This window comes from Catharus ustulatus, chromosome 4 (genome assembly GCF_009819885.2).
Source record: "Catharus ustulatus isolate bCatUst1 chromosome 4, bCatUst1.pri.v2, whole genome shotgun sequence".
NCBI classification, from domain to species: Eukaryota; Metazoa; Chordata; class Aves; order Passeriformes; family Turdidae; genus Catharus; species Catharus ustulatus.
This window is the reverse complement of record NC_046224.1, coordinates 34,519,191-34,535,073: the sequence shown is the minus strand read 5'-3', so window position 1 is coordinate 34,535,073 and position 15,883 is coordinate 34,519,191.

The window sequence follows — 15,883 nt, the reverse complement described above, 5'->3', positions numbered from 1 at the left end:
AAATAATTCCCCCTAAGTGGTCTTAAGGTCATCCAAAATTTATTACAATATACATCAAAGAGAACTAGGAAAGTTAGTAACTGAAATCTTCAATTCACTGTCATGAAAAAAACAAACAAACCAGAACCAACTTGTGTTTGTTGAGGAAAACTTATGATTCAGTGCCACAAAAAAAGGAGAATAAGAAAATTGTTTTTACAGTGTCTTTACCAATATGTGAAATAAATTGAAAACAGTTACATTGAATATAACTTTTTTTAAAATATTACATGTATTTTATTCAAAGACTAGATTCCTTTGTCCGGATACTGAAAGCAGCCAGTGTTGTAAGCTATGGTACTAAAAATAATAGGAAAAATACCCCAAAGGATTAATGTTGTGTGTGCTGTGAATGGACATATATAACATGATATTTATTGAAAGAAAAAAATACTCATTTCATATTCATGAAAATGAAAAAAAAAGCCCATGAGAGGGAAGGGAAGGAGAATATTTTTGATCCCATAAGGCTCTGCATCCTTTGGTGATGCAGGTGACAGATGCTGGGAGTGTTCCAACACTGAAGGATAAACACTGACCTTATGTGCATATATATACAGAACACTACTCATAAGCACAGAGGTAGGATTAACAATATTTAGAAGTTTAATGGAGGCATTTTACGGTTTTTCAAAAACTGGATTGAATTCAAAAAGGGTATTAACAATAGTGATCTGGGTCCTGGAAAATGCATCATATCATAAAATAATTTATGCAACACTAAGCTCTGCTTGTGTAATTTGTCCAATAAAAGAGTAGAGGGCAGGTAATATTGTTAATATGCACACTGGGAAGAGATTTCTGACACTGTTTTTCAAATGGGAAGAAATTGGTATAGGGAGACAAAGTGAAGGAAAGTTTTAGGCAAGTCAACTAAGAAAATAAGTAAGGCATTGTAATTTTTTGTGTTTGTTTCTTGGGTTTTTTTAATCATAATGACTGGAATTATTGCGTAATCAGATAGGCTCACTGGACTTTAAATCACTTGAAGTACTTATATTGAAATTGAGTAGATTTCTGGAGGGAGAAAAACAAGTTTCAAATAGAAATTATGCCTATTAAAACTGAAATATTTTAGCCTATTTTATGTAAGAGATCAGATGAGATGACACAGTAATCACAGTAATCTTTTAGTACAAGTTCATTGAGACCAGTTTTGATTTCATTATCAAATTCCTCTGTTTTCTTAAGGTTCTTAGTAAGGTTGCAACACTTGAAGCTGCAAAGTAATAGTGAAGCCATATTAAATATATTTACTCTGAACTCTTTATATAATTCCTACTTTCTCTCAATTCCCAGATATTATCTAAATTGTTGTTAGCTCACCCTGAGAACATTTTGGCAGCTGTAATTTCAAAGCATGTAAATTTGGGGCACTGATATAATAATATTCAATACATTCTTTAAATTTGATTTTTAATAAATTGGGTGTGCCTTTTAGAAAAATATGTGTTGGTGGTCACAATTTTTTGTCATTTCAACAAAAATCATATCACCAAAACTTGTGGTTTTCAAAATTTTTCAAACTATTAATGGTTGTCACAAAGTAAAATCAGAAACCTATATCAGAGGAATATGGCAAAGAAATAAAGTTCAGATTTAGCTCCATTCCCTCCATCCTCTGACATAAGTAAGGAATAAAGCTATATCCTGGTTATTTGTTCTAAAATTATTTGGTTTTTTAAATCTGATTTTAAAAAATAGAAACAAAAACAGCCCACAAAAAAACCCAACATGTCCCCCAAAAAGCCTCTAAGATCTTTCTCCACTATTCCTGTATGTAAACCAACCATGTCTTCTTTTTTGTATTTGCAGTAATTTCATGGACAAGACACAGAATGCTGAAATTTAAATTTATAGAGACATTGATCTAGAATCTTCAATCTGGAGATTCTACATTCCAGACCATCTAAATTTAGGTATGTGTCTCCTGAGTGTCGTGGTAGATGATGTCCACATGGATGGGCAAACATGTCCTGACGAATTCAATGAAATTGGTGGTGAGTTGGACCTCCTCTGCTGTATGTATTTTTATTAATTTCTTTGATGAAAACATCCAGTGTACACAGATTTCCCCAAGGGCCCAAATTTATTTTACCCAGTTCTGAACTTGGCATCCATTAACTCTCCTACCATGCATGGCTTCATTTTGTCAATTACTTTCTCATGGTAGTACGATTCTTCTCTCTCTAGTTGTTCCACTTGGTAAGATCTGGTAGGTTTGTAGACATCAGTTTTGCTGACTTCAGGGGATAGTTACATGAATTTCATTACATGTATTGATCTTCCCCAAAAGGGGAATTTTTTTTTCAAAATTCATTTTGTTAGCAGTTGATTTTTGTCTTGAGTATGGAGATTTCTCTATGTTTATTTATCTCAATGTAAATGCATATGTTGTCATTACTCATTTTAATTATAAAGTCTTGTTGCAGTGTGTTCTTCATACTAATAGTGATTTTTAAAAATCACTCTCTTTCATTGAATATGCCTCCATTTTTGTTGCTTTAAAAGAAAAAAAAAGGATGGACTTTACTTTTATTTTGAGGCTCAATTCTTTCTGTTTGTACTTTTAAGAGTAAATCTATGTAATTGAAATTAACATAGGAAAGCATACAATGTGCTTTGAGGAAAACACTATTATAGTATGGATACAGAAAAGAAGTAATTATCCATTTTTAAACTCAGCAAAGAGATTAAGCCATTATCTAATCCTTAATATATTTGTCTAACTTTATTCTTTGTGATTCAATTAGATTTGATGTCGTCTTTAAACTCTTCAACCTTTGTTTTTACCACTGTTGCAATTCAGTGCATTTCTATTAGAATGTTTGCTTTTTACAAGCTTATAGTCAGAAAACTATATATTTGCAGCTGACCCTATAAGTATGTGACTTGTATTATAGAATCCCAGACTCATAGAATATGGGTATATATGCCTAAATATATGTCTAAATATGTTTAATTATACCTAAAGAAAGAATAGATCAGAACTGAAATTCAGATCCTACAGAAATTCGAAAGAAAAATATATAAAAACTTTACCTCAGAAAATCCTTACAGCATTCTATAGGCTGCTTTCAGACTGACCTCACATGGATAAAATTCTCTCACACAGTTCTGAAATTGTCTGTGAAGCATGTGACATAACTGGTGGTATACAGTACTTTATTTTTCTATATGAGAACATGCCTGAGTCACAATTCATTTAATTGATCATCAGCACTCACAAATTGATAAAACCTTGAAAGTTGTACTGCACTGCTATGAATTTTTCTGAGGAACTTTTGAACTCATCCATATTTTCATATTTGAAACATCTGAATAGGCAATATTTTCTCAGATAAATACATAGTTAATTATTGTCATCCACTATTCCTTTCTTTGGAAAAGAATGTAGATATGAATAATTGTCCTGCCTTCTTCCGCTTCACCAAAAGATGTTGACACCAGCAAACTAAGGATTTTTTAAAGTTTTTTTTCTGTACCCCACCAGAATCTCTCAAGATGCCTCATTATATTCAATGCTAATAGGGCTATTAGAAAAAGCATTTGAATTCATTTCTTACGTGCAGGAAAAATATTTAAATTGTATGATTATTTTCTTTGAGCCGTATTTCTCTTGACAGTATATGCAAACATCAAAAAGCTATTCAACCTTTGTATCAGGAAATTTCAGTTAATAAAAAATTAAATCAGTCATTTAGCATACCTAAAAAAACAAATTAAGCCTACATACTTTTCTGGTTTCAATATCCTGAGATGATATAGAACAACCTGATATATAGGCAACCTGATGCACATGTTGTCACACACCTTATGGACCTCCTTGCTTATATGTACCATGCAAAATTATAGAATCCTCTTTTAGGCTCTTGCACATTTTATGCTGCAATTCCCTCAGAAACATCAGCGATGTTTAATGTGGTTTAATGAACTCCAGTGAGACCTTAACTGAACAAATAAAGAGCCACAGAGGCACTTAATGAGGTATGGAATCAAGCATCATCACAGAAGGGAGTAAGACCCAGAAGCAGAGAGTGGAGAAAAGGCTGTAATGTTATATATTATGAACACTAGTGGGGGGAAAAAATAAGTAAAAAAAATTCTATACTATCTTCTGCTACCCATATGCTTGAGCACTGCCAATAAACCTTAAAAAAATGCAAAACTTTTATAATGTGACAATTTCTACGCTGGTGTTACATGAAATGTTTCTTGGTGATAACATTTTTATTTAATTATGTCTGTGAGCATCATAACTTATATTGATGAACATGAATTGGCATAGTTGTTTAAGCCTATAATGAACTAAATGTTATACAGAATACAATTTTCCTCTTCATTTACTTTAATTATTCTAGTTGTAAATGCTGTTGCCTTCCATGATTACTGAATAAATCTCACTGTAGGATCAATTACTACAGTTTAAGAATTAGACTTAAGAGTTGTTTTGTAATTATCTACAAATTTTGTGCCATTAGATCTTAGCATTATTCTTCCTAAAATATTTGGAGACCTAATGACCTAGAGAGTCATAAAAACATTAGAATTGATGTCCCAGGACAGAGCAAGACTGAACTTTTGTAAGCATCTCACTATTCAACTGAAATATATTTTGTTAATTTGGCCTTTTTAATGTTTTAAATGAAAATATTGGCAAATTAAATCAAATTTTTCTAATTTGTGCCAAAGAGTGAAAACATCAATAAACTCAGGCAGTGGAGACAGATCCATAAACATTGCATAGTTCTACCTTGCAGAAGAAAAGACCTAAATCTCTTTTATAATGGTTTTAGAGAGTTTTGAAGGGGTTCCTGTAGAAATGGACAGGTGTAATGCTCCAGCAGAAAGAAGCAATTCATTAAAAGTCTGCTAGCTGGATTCAGAAATTTGTTGACAACTGAAAGCTATTATTCAAAATAAAGAATTCAATAACATACTAAACTGATACTAATTCATGGCACAATCAGAGTGACCCCATTTGTGTTTAATCTCTTACCAGAAGATGGAAGGCTAGGACCTCAAGTCTTCTCAGTTGATATATAATTCCAACTAAATGAAAGACTGATTCAGAAGCATTGTGACAAATTATCATATTGATATATATGCTAATCTGCTCTTCTATCCCGTTATAGATGTCCTGAAATTAAAGCTTGCATCCCTCATTTTATTCTGTAGAAGAGCAAGAAAAATGACCCCATTTCTGTTAACATCAGCTGTTATAAACAAGCAAAATTTGAAGGATGAAATGAAAATTAATTCATGAGCTAGTGACCAAATTCATAGATGTGTCTACAAATTAACCCAAATATTTCTAAGTGAAAATACTGAAAAATATAAATTGATATTTACATGTTTCTTACATGCCACTTACTCTACAAGTTATAACTGCTTAATCTCTCTCCAATTTCATTTAGTATTTCTTTTCTCATTTTAATTTTCTTAAACTCGCCAATAAAGGCCTAATTTAGAGACGATGTGCAAGCTGACTTCCTGTGTTATTGTTTACATCCAATTGCTCTTGTCTACAAGTGTTACATCTGATGTTACCTGCTGAGAAACAAGGAAGAGGGATTATGTCTCAGTATTTAGAGTGCTTTTACATTCATACCTTTTTGCATCTTTTAGCAAGTAGACGAGTTATAAAATATTAAATTCTTTACGCACAAGCAATACAGTTGTGTGTTGTCACAGGGAAGTCACCAAAAGCTGTCCAAAAGCTGCTGAGGGCCCAACTCATGGCTGAGCATGTCATAAAAACAGAATTAAATAAAAATTATATATATATATATATAAAAGAAGTTAAAAGATCTGAAAGAAAGGAAGAAAGAAAATCCTGAACAGCTGAGTGTCGCCACATCTGTTCTACTGTTCTGTTCTTGGTCCTGCCTGTAGGCTAATTCCTAATTTTTTAAATTTTGCAAATACAATGCAAAAAAAATCTCTTTGGACTTATACAGAATCAATGACAAAACATACTAATAAGGTGATTAGATAATTTTCTGCATCACTAGTACAAAACTTAATATGTTCAAGACACTGTTTTAGTTTATATCTCCTTAAATTCATGTCACCAGCCATCTTCAGTGTACAGTAATTGACAGTCAGATTTGTGGGAGCAAAGAAAGTCAATCTATTTTTTCCATTTTACCCCAGTAAAGTCCAATACCTGGATGAGGCTGAATATTTTCAAAGGATCCTTTATTTGTATTTCACTAGCTCTACATTGCCTCTGATGAACCTTCCAAATCATTGTGCAACAAAAACCAAATATTTTCTCTGTATTTTGGGACAACACAATAATTTTGTACTGAAGGCAGTTTAATGTACAGTAGATAATGATGAAAACATCCACTTCAGTCAGTTAAGTAATAGCACTTAAAATTATTTCATAAGATATTGAGATCATATAACAGGATCTGATTAGTTTCTTTCCTCTTGATTTTTTAATGGATATTTCAGTATATACATGCTAATGTCTTCACTTTGATATTTACCAATTTAGTAGTTTCAATTTATTTTTATAAACAATTCTTTTTTTCTAATCTAGAAAAATATTTCTATGAAAAACATAAAATAATCTTTGATTTTTTTAAGAAGACTTTCTTCTAGGAGTTCAAATAGTGACTCTAAATTCATTCTAGTGAACTAAGTGCATTTGAACTTTAACATTTAGAAGTGTATTTGCCCCAACTCCAGCTTTAGCCAGAGTAAAAACACTAACAGCTTCAAAGTTCCTCCAATGTGAATTTCTCTTGGGAGAGTCTTGTCTTTTCCATTGACAGTAGTAAAAAATTAGGACTTCTACAGGAAAATATAATTTGCTTCAATCCTGCTGATTTTGGTTTGTTCATGTATTCTGTATTGCTGCATGATATTATTGGCATCTGGATAAATTGAAGACCTTTATATACATTTTATATACATATATGTATAATATTTTTCATTAAACTTATAGGGCTTCTTGTTTGGTTTTTTTTTAAATTTCTTTTTCCATCTTCTCACATAAATTCACTGTATTTCCTGTCAAATTAATTGAATTTTTCTATGTTTTTGGAAGTCAGAAACAGTACCTAAGCAGATTCAGAAGCATAAAAGTAATGTCTACAAACACAGATATGCATAATGGACATCCCCAAAAAATCAGTACTGCAGGAAATCAAAGAAAAATATCGCAATGATGGGATAACTTTTAACACCTAGAAAAAACAATTTTCTAGCCTTAGATTTTAGCTATGTTGAAAATGAGTCCTATCACCATTTTAGAAACATGACTGAAATATTTTAGTGCCCAGATGACTCATAAAAAGGAAAATATATGTTATGCCAATATGAGAACACATCTTATCTGACATTTGGTGTAATTTGCGGGTTAGCTGGATGAAGAATTAGTGGTAATCCTGTTGCTAGAGTTACCTGATACCAAAGCATACAGAGACCTTTACAGTCTGGCCACTGAAATAAAAAAGCAATTGTCACATCATCCTCTCAGTTTTGTAGACTTCTCTCATGTCATTAATGAGCTGTATTTTGACAGAGAAATATTGCCCAAAAGTAATGGCAAGTACTTTCATTACTACAGGTCTGCAAATTAGTGAAATGTCTTTGAGCAGTTTAAACTTGTGATGGAGAGCATTTAAGCATTTAACTGCCCCCAGCTTAATTGCTTTCTTAGACTAGGGTTTAAATGTTTTGCCCCATTACATTAGTGAAAAATGGCCATCAACCCAGAATAACCTGAGGTGGGTCATTTAGCAGGTATTGCAAAATAGCAGATGTATTACTATTATGCTGTCCAGTAATTGCACCTTAAGAAAAAATGCAAATTATTTCCTACAAATGTTGATTCATTTTCAATATCTAAGGGCAGTAATAGGAACTAGAAATATGTTCCAATGAATAATAGATTATGAAAAACTATCTTGCATCGTTTAATCATTTTTCCCATGAGAAAAAAATAGTCATGCTTTTGAAATCCTAATGTTTCTTGCCTATTTGAGGAACAATTATGCACTCCACAGGCACAGTGATATTTTAATTTATTTTTCTTTTCCAATTAGTAAAACTGTAGACTTTGTATTCTAGACATAGCCTCGGTATCCAGAGTTTTGGAATGCTATACTAAGTCTTTTCTATATCTTTATACAAATCATATCTCTTTTTTATACATCAGGATTATGTTTTAGAAAATTCTCCCAAAGGGGAGTTGTTGCCGTCTTTTAAGAAAATACCGAATGGGAATCATTTAGGGTGTATAAATGGAAAATATTTTTTCCATGCAACTAGGCACACATGAAAAATTCAAGAATAATTTATCTTTCACAATGACCTTTTTGGCAGAATTCTGTAATAATGTCAAACTATTTTTACATAGGGAGAGAAGCTTTATTTATCAATTGCAAACATCAGTGTAATAATTCAATCTTGTAATAGTTCAGCTTTCAAGGATACCAAGTGGTAGACTAGTAGTGTCAGCACCTAAATATCCAGAGTAATTTGTTTTACCAGTGTAAACTTTTCATTTTTATATTCCAAATCTCCTAAAGATCTCACCCATTGTACTTACCCACAATAATGGAGGAAAATAATTTAATGTAACTTAGAGAAACCTATCAAAGCCTGACATGTTTCCATTGTGCATCCAGATTATATTTTTAGGGAATCTTTACCTGTAGGGAATAGAAGTTTCTGCCTGATGCCTTTGTGCATCTTCCCTACAGAGCACATTCTGATGGGCTTTATCCACCAAAAGACGCCAAATTTAGTATCTTTTTATTCAACCTGAGCTAGTCACTTCTGGTTTTTGAAATATCATTCCAGAAACTGAACCCTGCCTCTGTAACTTGTATGGGTTTATTATTCTTTACACATTTTTTTCATTTAACCACTAATTATTTTGTATAATTTTTTTTGCAGGTGGGATTATTAGGAGGTGTTTTGAGTGAACATGATGTCAAGATAAATAGCTTTAGACCCTGCTAACATCACAAACTCATAAATATAGGCATATCAACTATATTGCAGAGATACATACTTTTATTTAGTGAATCACCTTATGCAGCTGTGCAACACAAACTATTAATTCACTTTTTAGAAGTCTTTACTCAAGGCAACATTTTCCCCTCATTTAGCTCAGGAGGAAAAGGTCAACCCAACGGATTAATCTATGAAAGCCTGTGGTCCACACACACAAATGCACACACAGCACCGACCTGTATCTGCTTCCACACTTAATGATCAGGTCTGATTAGCTGATGGGTCTCTTATGGCAAACTGTTCAGATTTGAATACTTCTGTCTGCACAAATAAAGAAGGGAAGCAGTAATAAATAAATATGACAACTGCATTATAGCAGATTACAGCGAAGAGGTATGCTCATTCATTTATTATACTTTAGGACTGCAGCCAGTTAGGTACTGGTGAGGTAGAAAAATAAAAGGAGAGAGACTTTAGGAGGAGCAATATGCTTCTACCAAATAAAGGGAAGTGTGTAAAAACGTTAAGAGGACTGCGTAAAAAGGTTAAGAGGACTTCCCTTATCATTTACACAAAAATTAGGAGGTTCTTTTCAAAGAAAGGGTGAGACTCTGAAGCTGATGTTAGTTAACACATTGGAGATATTGCTCAAACTGACTATATTTCCGTCTTTCCTTTTTTTTTTTTTTTTTTTTTTTTTGCGTGGCTCTAGTAAGAAACTGCATTCAGACAAATAAAATACACTCTAGAAAGGAGATAAAGGAGATGCAGAGGTGAAGCTTGCAAGAAACAGCAATACCTCCTGTGAGGAAGACAATAAAAAGTAACTCAGTGGAAAGATACCCAAGGAGAATGAAAATAAAGAAGATATCCTGGTCTATTCATGTAAAACATGAATATATGTATGTGAATTAATGTTCCTTCTGGGTACCATGTTTATTCTGCATTTCCAAATAATATTGTGAAACTGGCATTAGATTAGAGTACTAGTAATGCTCAGTCAACTGAAAAAACAGTTTTGTCTTGGCTCAGCCTCATAACTCATATCTGCATGCATTGATTTGGGATGCTATACATGTCCCTATATCTCAGTATTCAGTAGTATATATTTATTTTTTATTTATTTTCTGTTAATAAACCATCTCTTTTGAAAGGCTCAGTATTAATCTTCCTGGAAATTTTACAGTATTAATGAGCATTATCACTTTACTGGCATTTGAAGTACAGTAGAAAAAAAGAAATTAAAAAGAGAAAAAAATTACTAGGGAAAAAGTGCCTTCTTATCTAACAGAAAATATTAATCAAATGTTTTTTGCACTTTCAGTGAGAGCAAAAAATCTTGAAATAGATTAGTTGTTCACCACGAATGGTGGATGTTTCCTGAATTAGTATGCATCACATATGAGCAATCTTCACCAAGCAAAACAGCAATGGATTCATAGTAATTATGTTAGAGCAATGTAGACATTATTTAGGAAGGCAGAACTTGGAATGCATCCACAGGGGCTGGATGATATATGAAACTGAAAACCTAGTGCTTGCATGTGAGTGAACACATGTGCACAGCCACACACAGCCATTCATGCTCCAGCATGTGTAAGAAATACCTTTCAGTTTTCATCCATGTCACACAAAGAAATAGTCTATTACTTTCAGCTGAGATTGCAAAGAATACAGAAGCAGATCAAAACATCATGTTTCCTATTAAGTAAATGAAAGAATATTAAATAGGTATGAAATACTTGTGTTTTTAAATATTTGAAAATTATTGAGCATTGCATACTTCATTTTGTCATCTATGTATTTCTCTGTAATTCATTTGGGCTATATTTTTTTTTCATTACTTTTAAGATTTTCAGCTCCTTAATTTGTTACCTAATTATATCTAATTACTCATTCACAGCAGTACACCTACTTTTCAAGAAGTACCAAATTTATACTGTAGAATGTTCTGAGAATATGTTCAATACACAAAATTGTTTCACTTCATTTAAGCTCCAACATACTAATTTAGGAAAAAACTGGACCAGCATTTTCTGTTCTATAAATATAATATTATTATCTTAAGGTTATCTTCTATTTTTCTTACAGCACCTCTGGTAATTTATAGAAATTAAGTAACAAATAGGACATTTGTCTTTGATTACAATGAACAGATTTTTTACTAGATTCTATTAAAAGTTAAGACCATAAGTAGTTGACCTGTTTGAGAAGCAAGATCACACCCACTTCTGCTCTCTGGCATCTCTTTTATATCTAAGAAAACATGCTTGACAAAACTGCAAAATTTACAACTTGCATTGTCCTTGTTTCTGGAATTTTATACATTTGCAATTTCTTTTAATTTATTTCTTATTCTAAAGAGGGTTAGGATGGCTTTTAACTTATGTGTCTGTTGAAGTTTTCTCTCTAGAGATATATGATTTATTGAGTTGAAATTCTTTCAGTTGAATCTTGTTCTGAGAAGGGAGGGAACCTTAAACAGAAATTTGGTAGTATGTACATCTTTGGTAAGTGTATTCTGCAGCTACAGAAAGTGTTTCTGTTGTAAAAAAATCTTCCACCTTTGTGTTTAGCTATGCTTTCAAATCTTCACAGCTTGTGTTGATCACAAACTGGCAAATCTGATTTTTTTCCCCACAGAGAGCAGACTGAACATAAAAGCCACTCTTTTTTGTTGGAAGATAGAGCACTGTTCTTGCAAGAGTTTATCTGAAGAAGACAGCAAAACTTTATCATCCCTACTTTCCTAAAGTAGGTTTGCAACCTATGAGCCTATGGAGGTACATATTTGTCCTGTAGCTTGCTGGAATCTGGACGACTGCTCAATTCAGAGGCTTATATTCACTGACTTTTGAGGGCTATGCTACCCTGTAGCAAATCTTGGAAGTAAAAGAAAGGGAATTTTCGGTTGTGCCATCTTGATACATTTTCTAAAATAGACTTTTTTAGTTAAACTTTTTTTTTTTTTTGCAGGGAAAAAAAAAAGTAAGAGGACTTTCTGATCCCTATACTTTCACAAAGAAAAGTGTCCAAAGAGAACTCACAATTAAATCGGGCTCTGTTTGATATAAATCCTCACAGGATCTTAGGAAAAGTATAAACTGTCCCATATAATTATTGTCTTCCCTAAAGTGTGGATAGAGGATGACATCAGTTCTTAAGATTGCAGTTTTCACAGCTGTATCGGAAAGAGTATTAGCCTTCAGTTTGGTCAGTTAAGCTGTTGGTTAATTTTCCAACAGAATATGAATACATTAGCCCAGTAACAGCTAAAAACTTGAGATAATTTTTTGGAAAGCCCTTCAGAATGCTTACTATTCAAATATCTTTATGACCCAACTGGATACAGACACAGAAATTTTTTTCCAAAATAGGCTTAACCAGAGCAAGATGTTTCCCATCTGTCTGAGGAACTGCTATCTCTAAAAAGAGCAGAGGGAAAAAGCGAAGTAGTTTCTAGTGCAAATGTGTTGCTGACAGCATCTGAATGGGAGCATATGAAGGACTGCCTTTTATCAATTCCCACGGATTCAGAAGCAGGGATTAGACATCAGGAAAGGTTTACAGTTGTCTGAAAAGAGGCATTGCTACAATATGAGCTGTTCTGCAGCTTCTCATCTGGCAGCAGCTTTTGTTTCAGAAAATCAAGATTCTGCTGAAGGACTTCATATTTATTTCCAGACACATGCAGATATTTGAGGCATCTAAATTGATTTAATAATCACGTTTTTTGGGAACTGAATCCTACGCTAAGAGTTTCTCAGTTAATATTCTGCTGTATATTTGCCATTTGAAGAACAGGTTGCTCCTAAACACAAAAGAGCTGTATCCTTTCCCAAGAATTAGATGACTTCCCAGTAAGAAATCTAAAGTAATGCAATCACTTGTGGACATCTCCATTGAGAACAATGTTATAACCATTACTCTAATAATATGCTGTAGGGAAATTATGGATGACCAGTGACCAGAAAGTCAGCAAGAAGCTTAGTTAATTTATTTCTTACAGAGATCCTCTGGTCCAGGCTGTAATTAAGGTTTGGCAGGCTCCCAAGCCCGTCGCCACACACTCAGAGTGCTGCCTGGAAGACATACCAAGGGTCTTAGTAGCAGATTGTTAACAGTAGTTCAAACTTTAGCAACTGTTGTGCTGTGGGGTTTAGGACCCTGTAAGGAAGGGCCCTAGTCTGCTCCTTAGCCGCATCATAAAGGCATCTTGACTTGGCCTGGCACAGCCAGAGGCTGCCATGTTATTTCTATGGGTTTGTAAACCTGATGATGCAGCCAAAGCTCCTCTGCTTTGATGTTCAGTGATGTTCAGTGGTTCAATTTTTAAAGAACTACTACTACTACTACTACTACTACTACTACTACTACTACTACTACTACTACTATGAGGAAAAAGCCTTCAAATACATTTCTCAAGTAACATGGACATTTAAAAAAGAAAAAGAAAACAGAATGAAAAAAACAAGATTATTAGACAGCAACTTCATTTGATGACAGGTGGTAGGAGATTTTAACACAAAATTATACTATTATAAGATTTAGAGATTTTCACATTAATATTTTATCAGTCTACCTCTCAGAAGAATATGTTGAAGAGCACAAAAGAACAAAGAAGCTAGGTCAAACAGTGGGCAATAGTGGGGGTAACACTTTTCATGTTCTAGCAATAGGACAGAATGTTATTATCATAAGAGAACTTGCTTGCAAATGAGGGTGCTAAGTTTTATCTTTTCCAGGGGTATGGTGAAACTGCTCACTGATGATGCTAGCTATCCCAGGATGTATCACATCTGCCTTCTTTCAAAAATCTACATGATTCTATATGTTTAGCGGACAAAATAGACAGCACTTTTCAGTCTTTAGAGTCCAACATAATTATCAGTAGTAGACTGGATTCAAGAGTGTCTAGGTAAATGAGTGTTGGTAAATGAACATTCACTTTAAGTGCTGACTTTCAGAGTTCTCCTGAATTAGATAGGATAATTACCTCGTTTCTAAATGACTGAAAATCCTTAGGACAGCATAGGGCTTTGGTTTATGCATTTAAATCTTAACTGTATGACTGCAGAGATAAAACATGCGTTAAACACCAGTATCATTGTGCTCTTTGGAAGCACTGCTCACATCTGTATTTCCCAGTGAAGCAATGTATAATTTACTAGTTCTGGTGACTTTTATCTCTCCTAGGAGTTGAAGGATTTTCTGTGCTAGGCAGTATAAAAACACACAGTTGTAATGGTAAATATAATATATTAACTAGTGTCTCACATTGCATTGTATGAAAAATTAAGTCTCTGAGGTGCTTCTGGTATTTGGAATAAGAGTTCTCATCACTTTTTGACATAGGATTACTCCTGTGGGCCTTCTTTTCAGAGCAGCATTTCTTATTGTGATGCAGTGATGATGGTAAATACCCAGTGGTGGGCCTTTTCTCCTTTATACATGCCTGAAGGAGTTTAAGTACTGTCTTGTCAATGTCATACAGAATATCCACCATAACTCCTCTATAGCCTTCTCAAGTTTCTTTCCTCCCAAAAGAGAAGAACGCATGCATTGTCATTTTATGGAAAAAATAAAAGAACTGAGTCATCTGATCATGAAGAGATTGTGGGACTAAAAGGAACTAGAAGTGTGAATTAAAACAGCTCATGTGGAACTTATTCAGAAAGTGCACTCAAAGCTGCAATGTAGCACTCTGAGCCTCTGTCCTGCATCTGCAAGTCTTTTCTCCATTTCCATGACCAATAATATTCCTAAATTAATTGTAAATTTAAAAATAGGTCTATTAAACCATGTCAGATGTGAGGCTACAGAATCTCAGGAAGACAATAGAGAAATACAAATAATTCTAGGTCAGGTTCAGTAGGAGAGATAGGACAGCTCTGCATCTTTGAACTCTAGTGCCTCCAAAAACCTTGAGTAGGAACACAGTCCCATTACAATTACAGTAATTTCACAAATACAAGCCACACCGTTTTGACCAAAATTTTACTCCCACACCGGAAATGCGGCTTATACTCAGGAGCGGCCAATATGTGAATAATTTTCTGACATTTTCAACCCCGGGAGTGCAAACTGAGTCAGTGCAAACTGCAAAGTCGAGTACCCGCCAGTAAAACCCTGCATTTACGTTGTTGTTACAAATTGGTTACTCTGTTGCGCGGCGGGTGGAGCTGCTCCCTGCAGGCAGCACAGGGGGTGGGGAAGACGGGGCAGCTCCCTCTTGCTGGCCCCACAGCTCGGGGGAGGCAGGGGCTCTCTCCAGCTGGCCCCGCAGCCCAGGGGGAGGCAGGGGGCTCCGTGCTGCTGGCCCCGTGGCTCGGGGGGCTCCTGTCCCCCCGTGCCGCCGCCACAGGAGAAGGCAGGCTCCATCCCCGGCTCCCATGGCCACCGCAGCTGCCGGCGGGCTCTGTGCCCCCCTGCCACCGTGGGGCAGCGCCGGGCCTGGGCGAGCGAGCCCAGCGGTGGTGGCAGCTGACCTCGAGCGGACCCGCCGAGTGGCAGCGCTGAGCTGGGCCACCCAGCCCTGTCGGCAGCCCCGAGCCCTCATGGCCCGAGCCGAGCCAGTAAACCCCGCCCTGCCACAATTCTGTTACTATTTGGCGATTTTTTTTGCATGGGGGTCCTCCCTGCGAACGACAGAGCGGCTTATACTCAGGTGCGGCTTATTTATGGACAAAGAACGAAATATTTGCCAACACCCGGCGATGCGGCTTATACTCAGTGCGGCTTGTATTCATGAAATTACTGTAATCCCAAATACTGACATCCTGATAGTAGAAATAAGCATTTGGAGACAAGACCACTTCCATTTGTGGACTCCATTTAAGCTGACATACTTAGTCACGAAGAGATATGA